General features: G+C 45.3%; 1 protein-coding gene across 2 annotated transcripts in view; it reads right to left on the reverse strand.

Annotated features, from left to right (window-relative positions):
• The window catches only part of LOC146862015 (broad substrate specificity ATP-binding cassette transporter ABCG2-like), a 667466-nt gene that overhangs the window by 639248 nt on the left and 5779 nt on the right, over positions 1 to 22439 (reverse strand). The window contains exon 2 of one of the 2 annotated variants that reach the window (XM_085641175.1): positions 9968 to 10158. The exons of the other annotated variant lie outside the window; for it this stretch is intronic. The gene's annotated coding sequence lies outside the window, so the exon portion shown is untranslated. The remainder of the gene's footprint in view (positions 1 to 9967; positions 10159 to 22439) is intronic. 2 annotated transcript variants of the gene reach the window in all.

Raw genomic sequence — 22439 nt, forward strand, 5'->3', positions numbered from 1 at the left:
TGTGGAGGGTGCCATCTTCGCGGGCCCCGGGCTTGGTGCTCCCAGTCCCACAGCATGTGGTGTGCCCTCTTGGAGACACAACGGTGTCGGAAGATGAGCAGTGAGGCCTGGTTGAACAGTGGCAAGCAATCACCGCTGGGCGGTGGGAGGGGCTGGGGTGCGGCAGCCTGTGTGCCCAGGGGCGGGCAAGCGATGTTGGCGTGTGCAACTGTATGGACTCTGCCATTCATGTCTCTGTGAACTGTTTCAGATGAGGGACCTGGGGGACTGATGTGTATACCGGCACGTGGTTGGAGACACACCGGTGGCAGTAGGTGAGCAGTGAGGCCTGGGTCTGCAGTGTCGGCACTCTCTCTCCCTCTCTCCATCTCTCTCTTTTGCTCTCTTTCTCTCTCCCTCTCTTTCTCTCTCTTTCTCTCTCTTTCTCTCTCCCTCTCTCTCCCTCTCTTTCTCTCTCCCTCTCTTTCCCTCTCTCCCTCTCTCTCTCTCTCTCTCCCTCTCTCTCCCTCTCTCTCCCTCTCTTTCTCTCTCTCTCTCTCTTTCGGTCTCTCTCTGTACTTTGATAGGCGCATGACACACCTTCTTATCTGTATTTCTGTCTTTTGCTGGCTGTGACTTACAGAATGCCCAAAGAAGACCCGCTGTGCCTCTTCAGAATTGTTGTGTATTTGTTTAATCTGTAATAAACGTTTTATTTGGATTATATGATATGAATGTATGATTTCCCTTTTTCTGGCCACACCTGTATGTTAGGTGTTGTGATTTTGCGACTTCAGGCGATTTGTTTAGTTCATGGTTTCGTGGACTTGATGTGAATTATCTTTGTCCAAGGAGGGTGGGGGGGTGTTGAGGTCCTGGGGGTGGTGGCGGTGGATGTTGTTGCCCTACTGGGGCTCCGGGCTGCATGTTCAATTGCTTGGGTGAATCTGTTGTTCTTCATGTTTGGCTATGGGCTGTGCTCCCTTGGCTGCTGCAGGTTGTTGTCCGACTTTACACCAGGTCAGAGCAGGTGTAAAAATCCTGCTGCTAACGCGCCTTATAACATGTTTTGTGATCTTATTGCCGATCTGGCTGGTCGTTGAGAATGTTGCGGAGTGGTGTTGTTGCGGGTTTTTGCTCGGGAACGCCTACTCTGCGTATCATTAGCATTAGTTGCCGGGGTCATCTGTGGCGATGTTTTTTGCGTCTGCTATCGCAGGTAAACTGGTGATATGGGCTGTTAGCACCAGCTTGTGAATGGTGCGTTAAATTTATCGCGACTTTGGCTGCACAAAGTGCCGATAACTCGGCGATAGATCCTTGAGAATATGTCCCAAGGAGTGTTGCAACTGGCAAAGTTCTGACAGACTTATTAAGTGCTTCAAACTTTTGAAACTGTTGTACGCCCTGCGCAGGGCTGCTCCTGTCGAAGCGGTGACTGGCCCATTTGGGGTGCAGCTGCTGAAGCTGGGACCAGCCTGCGATGGGGTGCAACTTCCAAGTGCCATAAGGCCCTGTCAGTTACTTCATCTGTGGTCCAGTCTGCCCCTGGTGTGGTACTCAACTGGAAACTGCAGAGGTCTCATGGATGAACGGCACCATTTCAGTGCTACTGCTTCCTGGACCTGTGTTGAAGAATCAGCGTGGGTGCGTCACTAGATGTGGACCAGCAACCAAGGCAAGAGGTACCCCAGTACTGCTGTTGGTGCGCTGCTGCTCCTCAGAGTGAGGGGTGTGCCCCAGATCAGCAGTTGGCCTGAGTGGCAGATTGATTCACCTGTAAAAGGTTACAATATTAACTGCACCTGTGCTAAATAAAGCTACTGCTGTTTTAGAGATTGGAAGGGGGACCAGCCAGAACCAGGATAGAGGCTGTGAACAGCGAGGGCAGTGAGGGAGCTGAGAGGGTGCAGCACTAGCCAAAGTAGCACTGAGAGACACTGGCTTGCTTGTGTTACTAGTAGTGTGCAACATTGAGCACCATTATGTAAATTAAGTACTTTCTTTATTGAAAAGATGCCCACTGGTATGGACATTCATCCTTTTGGTTCGTTGATTGATTGTTAAACTTCAAGCTCAAGCACCCCCACTTGGACTCCCAAAGAAGCCTTTGACTGCTCACCTTGCTACCTTGAGAGTAAAGTGCGGAAAGCGTACTTGACCCTATATGCAAAATCAAGGTAGGTTGGGCCCCAGGATATCAGAGGCAAATTACATCAACTCCCATGGTTGAAACCCAGTAGTGCCTTCTTGCACACGGTCCTCTGAACAGGGTCTCACATGGCCTGTATAGGTATGGATGAATCACTGGATGGTTACTTATTATTTATTTTTTTTACTTGTTTTTATTGCAATTTTTCATAAGAATATCCAAGAATGTACTGCACATACAATGCGAAGCATACGGATCAATCGTTAACAAAGAAAATGTCATGTATAGCAACAATAGTTCTATAACCCTCAACATCAGAGCAACAATACAGGCTCATACAGCAGAGATATTTTGATAAATCTGATCCACAAAACCAGTCGGCTAACCCAACAATCATGTCACCGTGAAGTATAATTCAGTCAGTGAGTTCGGGATGAGGTAGCAAATAAGAATGGAGTGGGTGCCAGATATTTTTTGGGCGGGAAGTGAGAGGCAACAAAGACGCATACACATCACTAGTAGAGTCGCAGTACATTAAATCCCTCAGCCAGAGCCACACCAGCGGCGGTGCAGCTCCACCCCAATTAAGAGAAACCTGCCTCTTGGCTAGCAATAGTGCAATCGCGGTAAAGCACCTAATCCCTGGGCTTAGAGGGAGTACATACCCCAGTAATGCCAGTAAGGGTGTATGAGGAAGCTCAGTCTCAACCATTTGTTTTAGGTGCCCAAATACTGCCTCCCAGAACGCCAGAACAGTGGGGCAGTTCCATGCCAAGTGGAGGAAATCAGTATAGAACGGAGTGGTTCCAGTACTATTACATCAATACAGTGTAAATAGAAACAATAAAGATAAATCAAAAACAATGAATCAAAAAAGAGTTAAATGGTGCTCAAGTGTTATTGATGCAAATTCTTCAAGGAAACATTTTACAGAAAACATTAAAAACCATCATTGGTGTGCCCGGCTGAGTGGATGTGGAGGGAGGAAAGTGATTTAAGTATGGTAGTGAGGCAAGTGACAAAAACTACTAGTGAGTATCACAATCAAATTGTTGGGCATGCTAATCAATGCCACACATTCCTACCACAGCCCCTATCAGATAGATTGCAATCAATTATGTAGCCATGTAAAGTAGAAAGTCACAGTGCGACCTGCGCTGTTGGCAATACTGGCATTAGTAACGTGTCGACGTTTCGACCCCTGAAACTATGTAGGTTTCTTCGAATCCTTACTGGCGGGGGCTTCCTCAGGACAAATGTAGGAGTGAAGATGGAGGGGCACCTAAAGATGAAATGAAAGGGCGGATTGTCAGGTGCAAAATTAATTAAGACGATGACATAAGCAGATATGAATCACTATATTTACCATATCTGATTAAAGGAGAAGCCATGTAGGCACAATGTGTTGTCAAGGACGAACGGGCTTCAGAAGCTCCGAGAAACGTACGATGTGGGAGAGAGTGATGAGCACCTGTAGAAATAGGGCGTCTGTCAGTAGGCCTTAAATGAATTAAAGGTCACTATATTTGGGGGCCCAAATTAGTTGAAAGGCAAATTTGCTCAAATCAGGAAGATGAACTCCATACAACTTCTCCAAAACAGTGTGAATACTGCTAGGAAAACCGTGGCCAACAAACCATCGATCAATCTGGATTTCATTAAAGACACGGAAGCTAACATTATCTCCCCCTCCTCTTTCCCTTTGATACTTCTAACACAAAGTATATTTTGTAGTCTAAACATTTCTGATATATTTGTAATCAAATGTATTATGAATTTTATTAATGATTGTCCTTTGTTATACCTCTGCCTAATCACATTGTTTCCTCACTTCACCGTTTATTTATTCCAGAATTACTTGCATCTCTCTCTCTTTCTTACAGATAATCTTTCTTAAACTTCAGGATTCTGACATTCGGATGTTCATCGTTCTTGATCTACTTCTTTTACTGATGATTAACGAAGTTATTTTGACCTTTCCTGGAACTTATCCTGCTCTACACTTCATTTAAAAAGAGGCAGATTGTTATGGGCTCATGTCTTTTATTGATGTTAACGTTCTACTCTGGAACCTTTGCTTTATGATGTATGCGGCTTGGAGACTGCATTAAAAGAAATATGCATAATGTTAGCCTCCGTGTCTTTAATGAAATCCAGATTCTCTAGTCATGGTAATAGGAGAATCGCAATTCTCAAACTTACTTTAAAAACAAACATGGGGGATCAAGAGGTATGCTCTAAACCGGCCCTGACGATTTGCTTCTGCTGGCATGGGGGTGGGGGGAGGGGAAAGGGTGTGGGGGAGGCCTGGCCTAACCAGCTTTAGTGCTTTAATATTGATTTCAATCTGAAGGGAATGGCACTGCTGGTGTAACGAGGTCTTTCACAGCACCTTCACCACTTATGGCCCTCATTGCCAAAGAGGTGCTTGGTCACCGCTTTGCTCCTTAATGTTATCTGTTTTCACCCCTTCAATCACTATATTTTTCAAACGTGTCAGTAGTTTCTGCCTCGCCAGTTTAATATTTCACCAGCCGCCACTGCCTCCTCCCAGTACCTATTTAATGGTGACTGAAGCATGGACACAGCGGATGCCCAAATGCAAGGCTGTCTGCACATGGATCAGGCCCAAGGCCAGGAACCCTGGTTCTCCCTGTACCCACTAATACCCTGCTGCATTCCTCCATGCTCTTAAAACCTGGCCGCAACACTGCTATCAAACCACACCACCTAACACAGAAGGAGCATTCACATGCGACTTCTGCAAGTTCTCATGCACTCTTCACACCCTACAACCACCACTCCTGCAACAACAGAACTCAGCACCACACTCACTCACACAAACCAGCCACCTACTTATGCTCACACAGACTAAACACCACCGAAACAACATGCCACACTTGAATGCATGGTACTCCCAACACACATACAAGTACACTCACCAAACACGGCACAGAGATATGAAACCTACTGAACGACCATGCTCTGGACCTGCTCCTTCTCATAGAAACATGGTTAAACCCAACCTCCGAACTGGGCATCGCTACAAGCCATCTCTGCTGGCTACAAGATCATTAGGCAAGAACGTCAGCTCAAGCCCAGAGGTGGAGTCGCTATCATACTCAAAGATACCATCAGCTGCACAATCTACATGGATACCCGCATGTTGGACTTGGCATTTTTGGCAGGATTATTTCCAGACTTTTTGCTTTTTCACCTCCTGTTTTTGACTTAGTTTCTGCTGTTTTAGTGTCTCTGTGCGTTTTTCTGTTCAGTGCTGAAATGCAAGTGCTCCTACTGTAAAATTGTGTTATGATTGCTTTTCTCTGATTTGCATATTTGATTTACTAGTAAGTCCTTAGTAATGTGCATTGGTGTACCCAGGGTGTGTAAATCAAACGCTACTAGTGGGCCTGCAGCACTGGTTGTGCCATCCACACAAGTAGCCTTTCAAAGGTGTCTCAGACTGCCACTTCAGTGTCTGCATGCAGTTTTACCTGCCATGTCGACCTGGCAAGTGTCCACACTAGCCAGGCCCAAACCAGCCCTTTTCTTACATGTAAGTTACCCCTAAGGGAAGTCCAAGGTATCCCCATTGGCAGGCTGCAGTGTATGTGAAAGGAAGGACATGTGGTAGTGTGTTTTACGTGTCCTGATAGTGAAATACTGTGCATTTAGTTTTTCACTATTGCAAGGCTGTCGCTCCAATAGGTTAACATGGGAGCTGCCTTGTGACCTCTTGCAAGTTTAACTTTCCACTGGGACAAGATAGAGAAATGGAGTTTAAGCTCTCTGAACTCAGAATTTAATAACACATTTTAGTGAAGGTGGTGTTTAAATGGTGTGTTTAAAAATGACACTTTCAGAAAGTGGGCCTTTTCTTACTTAATCATCCTGTGTGCCTCTGCCTGTTTGTGTATTCATCATCAGGTTTTGGAGTGACAGGACCTGGGGATGTGCATTCACACTAGACATTCATAAGGGGGGTGAGGTGTGTCCTGCCTTTCCAGGGTGACTTATAGCCAGGCTGAATAGATCTTTCTGCATTTAGAGTGGTGGGAGGAGTTTTCGCTAGCACCGGGATAGGCTATGTGTGCTCTGCACAATGCTGTCTCCTCCTACCTAGCTCAGGGAGGACAGAACTGGTTTCTACTGAACTCAAGGACTTTCTGCCTAAAACCTGAAAGGGAATAGTAGTATTAATATTGGGGCCCTTACCTCAGAACTTTAGAACTCATTTGGACTAAGGAACCTGCCATGAAGAAGAGCTGGAGAAGCTGTGGGGAGGAACTACCACTTTGCTGTGTGCTTTACTGTGTTGGCCTGCAGTGGCTGCTTCTGTCTTGGACAGTGAAAGGAATGTACTGAACTTCCTACAACTTATTTTCCAAAGTTTCTCCAAGCTTGAAGTAGAGCTTGCCTCCTGTTGGAAGTCTCAGGCACACCAAAGACTTCACCATCCTCTGGGTACCTGCTTCTGGAACAGTGTGTTTCAGCTGCCACAGACGGAAAAGCAACTCGGCGCCTTCAACTATGCCACTGCTGGCCCTGTGACCTGTTGGCACCGCACAGAGCACTGACCCGCTTCACACCACAAGCCTGGTCTCATCAACGACGACACCGCTGAGTCGCTGCTTGCACTGCGACCTGAGGGCACTGCACTCCGCACCGCCTCACTTCACATCGCCGCTTTGGTATCGCAAATGCCGCTGTTCCATGCCGATATTGATGCCGCTGCCTGCGCCACAGGCTGGGAGCACCGCTCGTAAGTTACTCGACGCACCGCCCTGTCCCACACCACAACCTTGGTCCACCGATGTCGGTGCAATCGGATCCAGATTGTCTACCGTCGACAGCGATTCAGCAATGACAAAGCCGCTGCTTGCACCATGACCTGCTAGCAGCGCAACAAGCACCTCCCCACTTCGTACCACAGCCCCGGTCTCACCAACACTGCTGGACGCCGTCACCGAGCCGCTGCCTGCATGCACCGTGACCTGAGGGCAAAGCACACCAAAAAGCTGCAATTTGCACCGCAACCCCGAAGCCTGCCAACCTACCTGACGTCACCCTAACGGAGTTTTATCTGCAATGCGATTAACTTCAAGGGCCCGACCTCCGAAGCCAACGCCTGCTGACGCTGCATATTCTGATCCCATCACAAGGTGTATGGCACCCTGCATTTCCAAGATACTGTTTGCAGGTTTTCCCAACACCATAGCTGGCCCGCTATGCCGCAGTCGGACTGAACTGTTGGATGTGTTTGTTCATGACATTGTGATAGCCCCGGACGGAGCTATCGACTTCAAGTAACTGTATTTTAAGTCTATTTTTGCTATATGTTTATTTTGATTACTGCATGTTGGATCTTTATCGTTTTGGTCTTGTTTTACACAGATAAATACTGGCTATTTTTCTAAAACTGGTGTGGTATCCTTTTGTAGTGTTTCCTCTGTATTACTGTGTGTTAGGTGCAAATGCTTTTCACATTGCCTCTGAGATAAGCCTGTTTTCTTATGTCAAGCTACCATGGGGGTGAGCAGGGGTTATTTTAGAAGTGCAATCTCCTTACCCTGACTAGAAGGAAGGGTCTCGACTTGGACAAGGTGCATACCTCTGCCAAATAGAGACCCCCATTTCTAACACCCACCAGCTACATGGAACACTTCACATTCAAGATACGGATCACCACCAACTTCTCCGTGGGTGGAACCCTCGTATACAGACCACCAGGACAGTGCACCAATTTTGCCAGCAACATCACAGACTTTTTTCGCACCCCTCATCATCAACGTCAGCACCTTCATCCTCTTCAGAGACCTTAACTTTTACCTAGAAGACCACATCCACCCAAACTCTATGGCCCTTCTAGAAAACCTAGGAAACCTTGGCCTCACTCAGCACGTTACTAAACCAACCCACAATGCCAGATACCTATTGGGCCCAATGTTCTCCTCAACCAGCAACATCACAGTTGGCAAAACAGCAACTATGATTTGGAAAGACCACGCCTTCGTCAGTTTTAGCATATTCATCCCACAACCATCGCAGACCTACCAACACAAGAACTGCCGGTCACAGTTAAAAAAGCATCCTAGGAGAGGAGTTGACTTTGACCCTCTCTGAGCATTGGCCCAAGCACACAAGCAACTTGCTGAAAGCCATCAAAAACCTCAACAGCTGGATCACCGCATGTGCCGACACCCAGCTTTCCTCAAGTGCAACCCAACGGCAAGAGCCTGACCACAGGTAGGATGACACACAGAGGATTTCAGGCTGACAAATCACCACTGCCAGCAACTGGAGCACAAATGCAGAACAAGTCGAGACACTGTAGATAAAAACATTTTCAAATCAGCCCTAAGATGCTACCACTAGCAGATACAGAACACCAAGCATCATCACCCGCTCACACATTTGCAACAATCTCTTGGAATTCTTCTGTAACAAAATCACCTCCATACACAGCAACTTCGACCCTAAAACTGACCCCATCACTGTCGCTACTCAAATTCCAATCAAGGCCAATGAACATACCCTTACCTCCTGGCCTGCCGTCACCACTATCGAAATAGTTGCTACAATGAAGACCATCCACTCAGGGCTTCATCTCACCCTTGCCCCTAGCACGCTTTCACCAAAGGACTCATACCGATCAGCGAAGCACTAACACCCAGTGCCTCCATTGACTCAGCCACGTTCCCAGACACCTCGAAACATGCCCCTTCTCCAGAAAACCATCTGCTATCCAACTACAGACTCATATCCGTACTACAATACCCAGCAAAAGTCTTAGAGAAACTAAACAACAGATGCCTCACCAACCATCTCAGAAAACACCAGCTCCTCAACATCACGCAGTCTGGATTCAGGCCCAAGCGCAGTATAGACACAGCTCTCACCATCGCCACAGACTACATCTGCATGATCCTTGATAGAGGAGACAAGGCAGCCCTCACTCTCCTGGAATTATCTGCAGCATCTGACACAATCCACACCCCATCCGTAACAGGCGCATTCATGAGATTGTCATCCAGTCACCTGCTCTCTGATGGATCTACTCCTTTTCTAATGGATAGAACACAGGTTGCCAGCCTGACACCTTATCCCTTGGAAGCCTGCAATCTTATCTGCAGAGTGTCCCAAGGCTTATCGCTCAGCCCTATCCATTTTAACTCATACATAATCCCTCTGGCCAAAATGATCTGCGCACGCATCAACATCCTCTCCTACACAGACAGCACGCAGTTCATAATTTACATTTCGGACAAGATTCCCAACACAAGAAACAAGTTTACCGCTTGCATGACCAAAGTTACTAACTGGATGAAAGCCAACTGTCTCAAGCACACCAACAAGATAGAAGTAGTGATCTTCGACAAGAGCACCACACCATGGAACTCCAACTGGTGGTGAGTCGAACTGGTACCCATAAGCATACCCAGAGCCCACGCCAGTAACCTCAGAATAATTATCAACAGTAAACCGGGCATGACCACACAAGTCAAGTACATCACTGCATCCTGCTTCCGCACAGTGAAAATGGTGATGAAAATGTACATATGGTTTCGAAGCAACTTCAGAAAAATTACTCACACCCTAGTCACCAGCAGGTTGGACTATGGGAACACCTTCTACATTGGGATTACCAAGCAACTCTCAAAAAGATTACAAACCCTCCAGAACTCGGCATCCAAACTCAACCACAAACTCCCACCCAGAACTCACTTCACACCACACCTCAGGGAACTACACTGGCTCCGGATACACAAATACGCTAAATTCAAACTCCTCACAGACACATTCAAGGCACTACTCAACTCAGGCACCACCTACCTGAACAGTCTCTTTTCCTTCAACCAATCACCCAGACACCTCGGCTCCACAGGACTCCTGCTCGTACTCATCCCACGCTTGCCCAGGATCAGATCAGGAGGACGGTGTTCTTTTACATCACTCCTAAAGCACGGAACGACCTCCAACACAACATCAGAGCCTCATCCTCTCTTCTTGAATTCTGCAAGAAGCTGAAAACCGGGATTTTCCATTAGCCAACCTACCGCAGGCAGGGCTAGGCACTCACACCTGCTCATCACCATTATACCCTCGCGGGTGATAGTGCGCTTTACAAATACACATAACACATGTACATTATAAATGAACATTGAAAATGCCATTGTGGACTCTTATAGTTTGGTAAAAGTGTTCGAAAACGTAGCTCCAAATCAATCAACAGAAGAGTAGCATTTGAAAATGCAAGGTCAAATCAAGCATAGATGTCCATTCCCAGGAGTTAACACACCATGTAAGCCAGCTGAGATATTGGAATTATTGAATCCTACATTGGGTAAGAATATGAAGAAAAGTCTACTGCAATTGGAAATCACTGGGATGAAAACACTTGGCACTATTCAATTGAAAGGTTTAAACAACAGAATTAAAATGTCATGTTTTTATACATAAAATGTCTAGAAGGCATCATGCAGCTTTCCAACACAATAGTTTTTATCATATAATCTGTGTTTTGTCCCTTTTTGTGGGCAGAGAGGAGAATTCGGCAGAGAGACCTGTCCTGGAACAGACGTATGCCAGGTGTGAGGCCCGTTACAAATACCAGAGATCACTAATATACTCCTTTAGCAGGAGCACAGAAAAACATCAGGTGGGTAACTTGAACAGGGGAAGAAAGAAGGAGTACTGGAAGGACGGGTGAAAAGAAGGAAGTATGAATGAATGAGTAGATAGATGAAAGAGTATGTGGAGGAATGAGTGGGTGAAAGGATGAGTGAACTATAGGTGGGTGGACAGGTGAAAATGGCAAAGTAAAGGGATGGACGAGTGAATGGATAGGTGGATGAACAGGTGAAACGATGGCAGAGTAAAGGGATTGATGAATGGATGGATGACTAAGTGGGTGGATGAAGGATGGGTGGATGAGTGGATGGCAGAGTGGATGGATGTCAGAGTGAATGGATGGATGGCAGAATGGATGGATGGATGGATGGCTGAGTGGATTGATGGATTGCAGAGTGGATGAATGGGTGGACAGTAGAGAGGGAGGACTCATGAATGAATGGTAGAGTGGATGGATGGCAGAGTGAATCGATGGATGCGTAGATGAATTTGCAGAACAGACAGATAGATGGCAGAGTGGATGGCTGATTGGATGGATGCCAAAGTGGATGGATGGATGGTATAGTGGATGGGAGGTGGATGGCAGAGTGGATAGATGGATGGATGGCAGAGTGGATTGTTAGATGGCAGAGTGGAAAAATTGATGAATTGCAGTGGATCATGGCAGAGTGGATGAATGGATGGACGACACATTGAATGGATGGATGAACTGATGAATGCATGCATGGATGGATTGATGGAAGAGTGCAGGGCTAGATGGCAGAGTGTCTACATGGATGGATAACAGAGTGGATGGATGACAGATCGGGTGAATGGCAGAGTGGAAGGATCAATGGATGGCAGAGTTGATGGATGACAGCATGAATGGATGGGTGGATGGCAGAGTGGATGGACAGTACGATGGATGGATGGATGGGTGAATGGATGACAAAGTGAATGGATAGATGGATGGCTGCTTGGATGGTGATGGGTGAATGATGGATGGAATGGGGAAAGACTGATGGATGAAAGAATGAATGGATGACAGAATGTAAAGGTGAAATAGTGGATATCTGTAGGTGGATCGAAGGGTGAAAGAATGAATGGATAGATGCATGGATGGAATACACAAGGAAGCTGTTCTATGGAGGGTTCGGCTCACTTGCTTCAATTGCTTGGTGGCATCAGGGCTTTAGTTCAAAGAGGCGGCTATTTTATTTTTCTGGCTACTCCCTTGTCCACTCTACTTTTGTAGGTTTTTCTATAGTATATTCCAAAAGTGGCTCTATCATTGAATGTATCCCCCATAGTCTTAACCATCTTCATTCAGATAGCCAAGTTTTGAGAAGTTGCATTTTTATATTCAAGCTCACATTGTTCCACCATTTCATTTAAATTTCACTCAACCTGTAAGACTGCAATTGTCACATAAATGTGTTCATATTTTAGAAACCTATTAGACAATGTGGTTTTAGGTGGAGCATTCAAAACCACCTGTCTATACTTTAGTATATACTTTAGTATATATACTTTAGTATATATACGTATATGTGTATGTCAGTCAGTCAGTCAGTCAAAAAACTTTATTTCGGCTATACAGCCATAAAAGCACATAATTATAACAGTACATGATTTACAAAGTTTATAGTGCCCGACAATTGAATATTAAAATGATGATACTGAAGACCATTAAAACCATGGACGATATACTACAATTTTATAACTTATTTTCGAACCCCACTACTACTCCACACCCTTTGATTAACCATCCTATGCATCAGCTGTAGCCAGGTTATCTTGTAAGCAGGGGTAAAAGACATTTGAGACAGTAAAATATCAAAATAAATTCTTTTAAAAAGATAATTTAAAAATAAAACATTAAAATTAGTAGAAAAATATCAAGACAATTTCCCAAGTTGGAGATATTTGCAGATTCAAATCACTGACAGTTAGTAAGAAGGCACTGTTGAATATTACCCAGCTTTTTTTCCCTTTATAATGCATCTACGTGTGCACCACATCGCGAATAAGAATTTGGAGATTGCGACTACAAATAATGGATGTGTCTCATATTTCAGTAGCCTAAAGACCTCGATGTAATTTCTAAGCCCCAGATTCTACAAAGTTGGATGACCCACTTGAACCTAGATCTTCTGTAGGCAGGACAGAAAAGTATAACATGGAGTTATGTTTCTTCTGTCAAAGTGCACCCAGGGCAATCTAGTTTGGTGGCTCCCTTCCATTTGTTTGTGAATGGCTGGAGCCGGAACGTCCCGTGTCTAAATTGTAAAAACAATTTATTTGCCATAAAAGGTTGGATACTGTCAAGGGCCAACTCCAACTTGTAATGCTGTTTGGTATCCAGAAACCTAGAGGTCAGGCAGCAAGAATTCATACTCTGGGACAGGTGAGCAAATTTGTATTCTTTAAAGGCGAGGGATAAGGATTTTTTAGGGACAGAGGGGAAGGTCTCTTCTGGTGTTAGCCACACGTTTGCCCTCCCCATTGCGTGGCATGTACTCCTAATATAAGACAACCAAGGTAGGTTCCCAGCTCCAAGTATGGACATAACATCCTTCAATTCCTCCCTATACGTTTCTAACTCGGGCGTGCTCCATAAGCGACGCCAGAATAGGAGTGGACGGGAGGCAATTAAGTCGGTAATGGGGCCAATGCCCAGATCCATCCTTAGTGGGGTTAAGGGAGTACTTTTGGGAAGACCTAACAGCTGCCTGATGAACATGTTCTCTGTTACAGATAGAATGTTAGACGAACAATGTCCCCCAAAATTCAGCTCCATAAATTGAGGCTCCCCTTGCTTGGATCTTATAAATTTCGGCTGGAGGACCCACCACCTTTGGGTGCAATTTCTATGTACTTTTAAAATACCCCCTATAGACTGTGTTAATTTAAGGTTGGCTTTCCTAATTAGGGTCCCCCAATCCATCTTATCATTCAGTGTGAGACCCAGATAATCAAAAATGGACACCCTCTCTAATGCCCTACCTTCCTTTTGGGGGTGTGGGCAATTACTGGTATTGGCATGGAAGACCATATATTTTGTTTTCTGGAGATTTATCTCCAAATCCCTCTTCCTACAAAATTGGGTAAACTCTTCCAATACCCGCTGCAGACCCATGGGTGATTTGGGCAAGAGCAGCGTATTGTCCGCAAACATTAAAGCAGGTATTTTGCGGTTCGCTAACCTTGGTGAATCTATGTCCTTCACTGCCAGGAGGGTTTCAATTAAGCCAGTTAGAAAGAGGGAGAACAGATTCGGCGCTAGAACGCATCCCTGTCTCACCCCTTTCTCTACGGGGAAGGGAGCTGTTAATTCCCCTTTCTTACCATGTCTTATCCTCACATAAGTGCCATCATGTAAGCGCTTCAGCTGTTGGCAAAGGTATACTGGTACTCCCATATCATATGTGTATGTACTTTGTGTGCTCTGGAGATCAGCCCTAGGACTTGTGATATGACCACAGAGGTCCTGCTTTTATATTAAAAACAGAGCTTTGGACTATACCATTTCCCGCTAAAAGGCAATATCTCTCTCCCTGTGTTCCCATACCTGGCATGTCACGCAGTTTGGTGCTTACTTTCCCTCCACGTTAAAGAACAGTAGATGATTCAGCACCCAGGCTAATGTGCTTCATAGCTAAAAATACATATAGGGTCCCAAAGGCGAGACCGATTGCATTGCAAATGCTTGTTCTATATGAGATTTACCATAGTCACATTCTAAGATGGCCACCTTCGTGTAAGACGCGATCAGAAACCTTGTTCTCTTTCTTGCGGTTCTCGCAAAATGCAAAATTAGAGACATCATGCTGACAAGAGGGTTAAGCAGCATATTACGAGTTCATCAGTCAAAATGAGCCTGCGCATTAACACCATTCCAGTGCACTGGAACTAAATTGTGGCTGTGTCCAACGTCAAACAAAACCAGGGCCGGCTCTAGCGCGGTGCGAGCTGTGCCACTGCACCGGGAGCTGACTTGGGGTGGGGGCGTCATTTTCACAAGTAATATTATCATTTTAAAAGCATCAACCTGCTGGCACGTTCCTGGCCTCCAGCAAGTTTTGTAGGCATCAATTAAAACGTCAAGATAACTCCAGTGATTTATCTTCTTCCTGGAAAGAGACCAGAGGTTTGTCTAGTGGAAGTTTTGACTCAACCAAAGATAGTGCAGAGGGTTAAAATGCCTGCTGCTAAGAACGTGTACCATGCATATAACAAAGTGTATGTAATGTAAATAGGTCTGTGAGTTACTGCTTCTATAAGAGAGCTCCTTTTGTTACTTATCGTTTGTAAGTCAAAATCATAATATAGAACATTGAGCTATTAACTGTCCTCAAAGAGCTGTGTGCAAACTGCAAAGTATATGTTAGAGCTATATGTTTCTTGCCCAGTCTTTCATTATCCTAATCGTGCCAAAAGGGTTCATTTGGGTAGAAAACAATTCTTGTTATTAAAGAGAACCCCTAACAATACTGTTACATTTTAAATTCTGAATTTGTGCTTTTCCAGAATAAGGTCTCTTAAACTATATTGCTTACCAGTATTGATGACATAGTACTCCTACTCTACACCTTGTAGTCCTGTCTGATGTAACATTTCCTATACACTGATTTACACACCTATGGTTGTCTCTGTGCAATGTGTGTGTGACGTAAAGTGCTCTGACACCTTACACTGGTATGAGTGGTGCTATAAAACTAAATGAATCCCAGAGACAGTGGTTCTTGAGACTTGAGGGGCACTGTTAAAGGGGGGTGGTGAGGGAATCCGTGCAGAGGTGGTCATTGAGGGGGCACTTGTCGCACAGGGCGCCACCAGCGCTAAAGCCGACCCTGAACAAACCTCGAACTTTGCCTTGAGCTAGCTGTACTCTTGATGTATTTCCAACTACGGGCAACATTCCACGGTGCACCGTCATTTTATATTATTTTTCCTGACTGAAACACGCTTTGTGCTTTTGACAGTCGGGTTCTATATCACCACGTGATTCTCGATAACCAGAGTCACATGGACTTGTACTTCAATTAGTTTGATGTAGTCTAAATCCGGCTCTGCGGTAATAATTTATGATTAGGTCGTTTGTTCGCATATTGCTGCATGTGAGCGCAATTACAGCGAGGGCAGTATTGGACCACATGCGACCCGATGTTTAATGATAAAATGCATCCGATTGCCTGACCATTGTCTTCTGTTTTTTCTTTAGATTAACCTGTGCATTTCTATTTTCTTTGCTAGGGCTATTGAGTAATTAATATTACACTTGATGAATGAAATAATGGTTTTGTTACACTGCTCTACAATCACGTTACAATGGAGTGAAGCACAAACTTGCAATTTAAAAACGATTACAATAAAAATATATTTTGATGGCTCGCTTAGTATCACAAATTATTTGCAGCACTATAGCGGGACCAATCAGTGGTGCATCTGTGGAACTTTTTGTTAAATAGTTGTTAAATAAGGAATAGCTGGAAAATTCCAGCAAATATGTTGACATATTCGAACTTCTCCATAGGGAGCTGAGGAGCATTCAAAGGCAGAAGAGAGGTAGTTGGTGATGAAGACAAGAGGGCCTACAATTACAGCAGCAACAGCGGCTCCTCCGGGGAGTGGCAGCGCACTCCCTTCACTACGCATGCGGGTTTGGCCTGCTGTCTCAGGCTGGTCAAACCGTCATGTGCAGTGAAGCTCTCTCCAACCCCAGCTGCTTTGCTGGGGTTGGAGAAAGCAGGCACAGACTCCACTGGCATAACGAAAATTGAGGGGGCCTCCCTGCAAAGAACGTGAAGGGGCCCCCTCCGAGCTCAATCAGGAGCTCTCCGGCAAGAGTGCTGTGCTGAGGGGGCCCCCTGGAGCTTGGGGCCACCCCGCACCGCAGGGGCTGTGGGGGCCTGTGTTACACCCCTGACAGACTCCCAGCCTGTCCTCGAGCACCAATTCAGGGCGCTCAGTCGAATCCTGAAGCTGCTCGCATGCGAGAGCAGCTTCACGACTGGTCGCAAGGCATTCTGGGAGCCTGTGCCAAAGAAGAGGAGCAGAGGAGCGCCACTCGGCCAGCTGAAGGTAAGTTTTGTTTATTATCTGTATTTTTTATTTTGCCCCCCCTCACTTTGCGACCCCTATGTCCCCTCTCACCTGCCCCCCGCTTGTTTGCCCAGCTGCCCGCCACTCGTTACAAACACCGGCCGTTACTAAGCACATGAACAGCATCATTTACAATTTACTCAAGAATTTATTTTTAGAAGTACCTGGAGACCAGTGTGGTTCTGTTCAAATACTCAGATGTGATTAGGATGGGCTAGATAAGATTTGGGGATTGGCCTGGTTAGGATACAATGAGGAGTTAGGAGGTGCCTACAGCCGGCAAAGTCATAGGGGTAGATTAACAATGAGCTTTGGTTGCAGATGATGACCACTACCATGCCCGTTCCAGCAGCACAAACGACAAATGTGGTGTTCCTATTGCATGTGCGGCGGGGGATATAGGGTTAGTAGCTAGAATCACAAGTATTGGTTTAGTATATATGGCTCTTGCTTGCTCCACCCCCAGCTCACTACCGCGCCAGGACACTCTAGAGTATTTGTGCGCGCTACAAGCTCTTTATAACATAACATAGCCAATAGGTCTCGCCTTTGGGACCTCATAGGTGTTTGGCATGCAGCACATTATCCTGGGTGATGTGCCGCCAGGGATTGAAGAGCTATACAGTTTCTACACACTGGGTCATGAAGTGTGATTCAGGAATACATGCTTGCCTCAGGAAACATTTATAGAAACATTCCAAGGCTTTTTAATGCACAGACAGAAAGATAAGTGCCTTGATGCAAGTCAACAACACTATAACATTCTGTGTGCGACTGCATCACTAGAGTATTGAACAGCCTATGAAAAAAAGCAGTAAAGTACTTTCCAATGGCGGAGACTTCACATTCCTCCTTCCCAAGGCCTATATTCACCAGGCACCCTTCTACAGAGTTTTCCATTCAAAACACTGCTTACCAGCAAATCCCCGGCCCCATTCTCTGTCCCAGCCACCTAAGGGTATAGGAGCACTGGACCTAGCAACAACATCAACATGCACCCAGTTGTCAGGTAGAGGGGAAATAATGGAATAAACATGGACAGCATCTGCATCACTTAATCTTCGAGCACCTAAAACCAAAAGAATTTACCTGACCTTGTGTGACAAAACTGGTGCTTTTGTAAAGCACCCCAATACCTTTAGGTAGATCAAGTACGCGCTCTAGTAAAATACCCACAAAAATGTATCTGACCTTGTGTAACGTTACTAGTGCTCATGTAAAGCGCTCCAGCACCTTTGGGTTGCTGAAGTTCACAATATGTAATAAAAAATGTCTCACAGTCCCTGGGGAGCTGCCTTGAATGTGCTTTGAAATTAGAGTTCTGAGAGGAGGATGTCAGGAAGAGGCAGCGAGGCAGGCATCCAGCGACACAGGAGTAGGTGGGAGGGATGATTCTGCTCCCATTTTTCAGGTCGAGAGGAAATAATGAAAAAAAACTTGGGCTGCGTCGGCATCATGCAATCTCCGTGCACCTAAAAACAAAAAAATGAACCTAACCTTGTGTAATGTAACTGGTGCTTTTGTACCTTTGGGTCAGTCGAGTTTGCGCTCTATAAAAATACCCCCAAAAATGAATCTGACATTTTGTAATATAACTAGCGCTCACGTAAAGCGCTCCAACACCTTTGGGTCTCGCGAGTTCGCAGTATATGATAAAAAATGCCTCACAGACCCTGGTGAGCTGTCATGAATGTGCTTTGAAATTAGAGCTCGGAGAGGATAAGGACGGCAGGAAGAGGCAGCGGGCGGGCATGCAGCAACATGGGAGGAGGTGGGAGGAATGAATGCTGCTCCCATTTGTCAGGTAGAGGCAGTGGTTAATTTGTTAAAAAATAAGTGCTGGGGCTCTCGTCAGGAGGCAGCGTGCACAAGCCCATTTCTCCTGTTAGCACTTCCTAAAACAAAATCGAAAGTGGGGCGAGAATGTGGTGCAATGGCCAGAGCTACTGACCTCGGAGCTGGGGAACCAGGCTCAAGGTTCGGCGTCTGCTCAACATTAGTAGCTGAAACCAGTGGTTAATTTGTTTGTATGAGATGAGCTCTTTAAATGGTCTCAACCCATAATCAAAATGTGTGCACGTTGTCTGTTTCACTCATCTGCAGCAAGCGAGCGCTGTCTTAGGGGCCAAAGCAGAGGAGTCTCGTATAAGATATGTGTTTTTCATTACCTTTAATGTGTCTTCTTCTTCCGCAGTGCAGCACTCTCATTTTTTTCTTTGTGACGTGTGCTGGGTATGCAAGTTCAAACAATGAGTACGAGGTATAAAAGATTAGGTAGAATGAATCGCCATGCTTTGAAAATTACTTAATCTCCCCATAAATGTCCTTAAATAATGCTAATGTAAAGTGCCAGTGTTGATGATTAAGTGTCGGTGCTGAGCCCCAGAAACCACTGGCTCAAATTAAGCACTGGGTAGTGGGTAAATAATGAATAAACAGGGGCGGTGGTGGCATCACCTAATCTCCGTGCAACTGAAAACAAAAAAATTAACCTGACCCTGTGTAATGTAACTGGGGCTTTTTTATTTTTTATTTTTTATTGAGCAGAGCATTAGGTTCAAGAAATACATAGTATATTTAAAATCATTATTAAAACCAGTTAGTACAAAAACTGAAACGATAGCCACTCAATACACAATAATGAAAAAAGCTATAGCTGTAGCAGCTAGTCATATACTCATTCACAAATTAACAATGTGCAAATTTATCTTAAAAAGCAGCAGCACAGAAGAAAGTTACTCGTGCATCTAAAGTGCAATACCAATAAAGTGCTAGTGCCTTCTTATCACCCAAAGTCGTCATAACTACAACATCTTATTAAAAAGAAAGATTATGACTGTAGCGGCTAATAACATTGTTAACTAATAAAAAAGAATACAGAATACATCATTCTATAAAGTGCAACAACTAGAAAAGTGTAAGTGCTTCTAAGGTGCCATGAAAAATGTGCTAATGCCTTATAATGAGAGCTGCTACATCGATTTAACAACCCGAGTGTTGAGATCCCTCTTTGAGTTTTTCTAATTCATTCAGAAACTTCCAATTTTTTTCAAATTTCCTAGTAGCCCCTACCTGTCTAGCATAAGCTTCTTTGAATTTTCGGGTTCTTTTCATTTTATTGAACCATTTCAAATGAGAGGGAGCTTCACTAGATTTCCAATTTTGCAGGAAATAAATACAAAGGCTTTTTCGGCCTCGGATAGCACCGTTCCATCTCTGCAAAATCCAAACAGAGCAGCTTCGGCCTCGAACAAGACACTCTTTCTGATTGCTTGCTTGATATAAAAAAAAACTGCCTCCCAAAAAAGCCTCAGCCCTGGACATGCATAAAAAGTATGGTGCCATCCACCTCCCCCATCTATCTGACAGCGAAAGCACTACTTCTGGGAATCTTTTTTTTAAGGCGGCCGGAGTAAAATAAGAGAGCCATCATAATAGGAAGGCCATCCTTTTAAAATATGCGGCACACAGAGATTTACTTCCTAGATAGCAGATGGCCTCCCACCCAGTGGCGGTCCGTCCATTGGGGGCGTTGGGGCGTTGCCCCCCCGCCCGCGCCTCCGCGCCTCGCGCCCTCAGCTTCCTCGGTGAGGGAGAACTGTCAGTCAGTCTGACGTTGGACCGCCCACCCCCTTCAGAGTCTGAAGGGGGTGGGCGGTCTGGCGTCATGTTGACTGACAGGCAGCCAGCAGCACACAAGTGCGCATGAGTGGGGACGGAGGGCGATTTTTGCACCGTGCCCAGTCATGCGCACTAGTGTTTCCCGAATCTGGCGCATGCCCATTAGGAGAGCGAGGTTGAGCCAAGGCTCAAAACTCGGTCTCGTAATGGGTAGGCGGGCGTAGCGTAAGCCTGCTCTAAGCCAATCCTGGTGCTGCTCCAGCACCAGGATTGGCTGAGAGGGGTCAGATGGGCTGCGCCTGTTCCAGTGAGTGAGTGTGTAGGCGGCGGCGCCAGAAGTAACGGACCTGAGGCGAGGCAGCGCGGACCGGACCTGCTCAGGACAGGTAGGAATTTTTTTTTTTTTAAAAACACTCCCGCGCGACACCCCCCCCCCCACCACACGACACGAGCCGCGACTTGTCACAGGTACCGTTTTAGGGTTAGACCGTGGGGTTTCATTGATGTGGGAAGGTGGGTGGGGAGGAGGCAACCATAGATGCAGAGTAAGATTGAAAACAACAAATGTATGCTTTCTTCTGAAATCTACTAAAAGCATACAATTCTGTATATTTGGTATTTCCTCCCTTTGTGTGTTTTACAAAACTGAGAAAATAAGTTGAGAAAAGTTCACCTAGAAATGCAATCCTGAATTAAGCAAATGATTAAAATTTTTAACACACTAATATGCTACAGTGCCTTAGATATATGTGTTAATTGCCTCTTCCGTAGGTTTCTGCAGTGGCCCTTACGTGTATTGAATTGAATGTTTACAGGTCGATAACAGAACAGGGAAGCACTTGGACATGAGAGTGGCTGCTCTGATGGAATCATGATTCAGATTTAGGGACACAGACGCTCGTTGATCAAGAGCACGTTAGCAGTCACGCCAGCGATTTTGCTTTCAATATTCACATGAGGCAAGGTTGGATCAGGGTGTCAGCATATTTCCTCGCAGTCGCAGCATAAAGAGTTGATTTTTTGTGTGTTTTATGCTGAATATTTGTAGAAGTCGTGGAGTAAGTAGAATATTTGTAGAAGCCAAAAATACCATGTACGTTGAAGCTGGCAGATTACTGGATCACAGACCCGGTACGATGGACCAAAAGCATGGACCCGGTCTACACATAGAGAACGTTCTACAAAAACGTGGAAAGTTAGAGATAAGTTTTATTTTATTTTATTACCGGGCCGCTCCCCCCCATGAACCCATGCTACTCTCCCTCCCCCACCAGCCGTCATGCCGGCTGCGACTCCACACTCATGCTATGTACTGAATGCATGGGATAAACAGTGCCCTCATCAAAGACTATTCAAAAACCACTGCTGTGAGCCCATATCTAGAATATGTATTCTATCAGCCTGTACTTTTATAGGTGACGTTTTGGCTGCCTAAATAATTACACTGCGATTATTATTTCCTGTATTCATGATTGTCAGATCTAAAAAATTAGTCGTCTTAGAACTAGCTTCCTGTTCCTCTCTCCGTGTCTTGCAGTGGTGTCCTGTGATCACCTTCGGTATATTTATTTAGTTTCTTGCCAATTTGTTGAGAGCCGGCGCGGCGGTAGTTTAACTGCGTTTGGGTGCAGGCGTGTGCAAGGCAGGGTCAGGACACAGAGTTCTGGCTGTTGGTATGGCAGGCACTGCATTCAGACAAGGCCATCGAGGCGCTGTACTCCCTCTCCCCCCCCCCCCCGTAAGCAGTATTTACACTCTTAAATTCGGCTCCTTGTTCTCTCACTCCATTGTGTTTCAATGGAAGCTTAGTATTTTCATTCTAAAATATGTTGTTATGATTCTGTTTTAATGTGACTTATAATAAATAAGATTATAATTTAACGAAATATCATATAATAATAAATATGTGGTGGCTTGGGGGTCAGGGTTCACCCCTTGCCCTATAACCCGGGCACAAGTTGCGGCTTGG

The sequence above is a fragment of the Triturus cristatus genome, chromosome 2_2 (assembly GCF_964204655.1).
Source record: "Triturus cristatus chromosome 2_2, aTriCri1.1, whole genome shotgun sequence".
Taxonomy (NCBI): domain Eukaryota; kingdom Metazoa; phylum Chordata; class Amphibia; order Caudata; family Salamandridae; genus Triturus; species Triturus cristatus.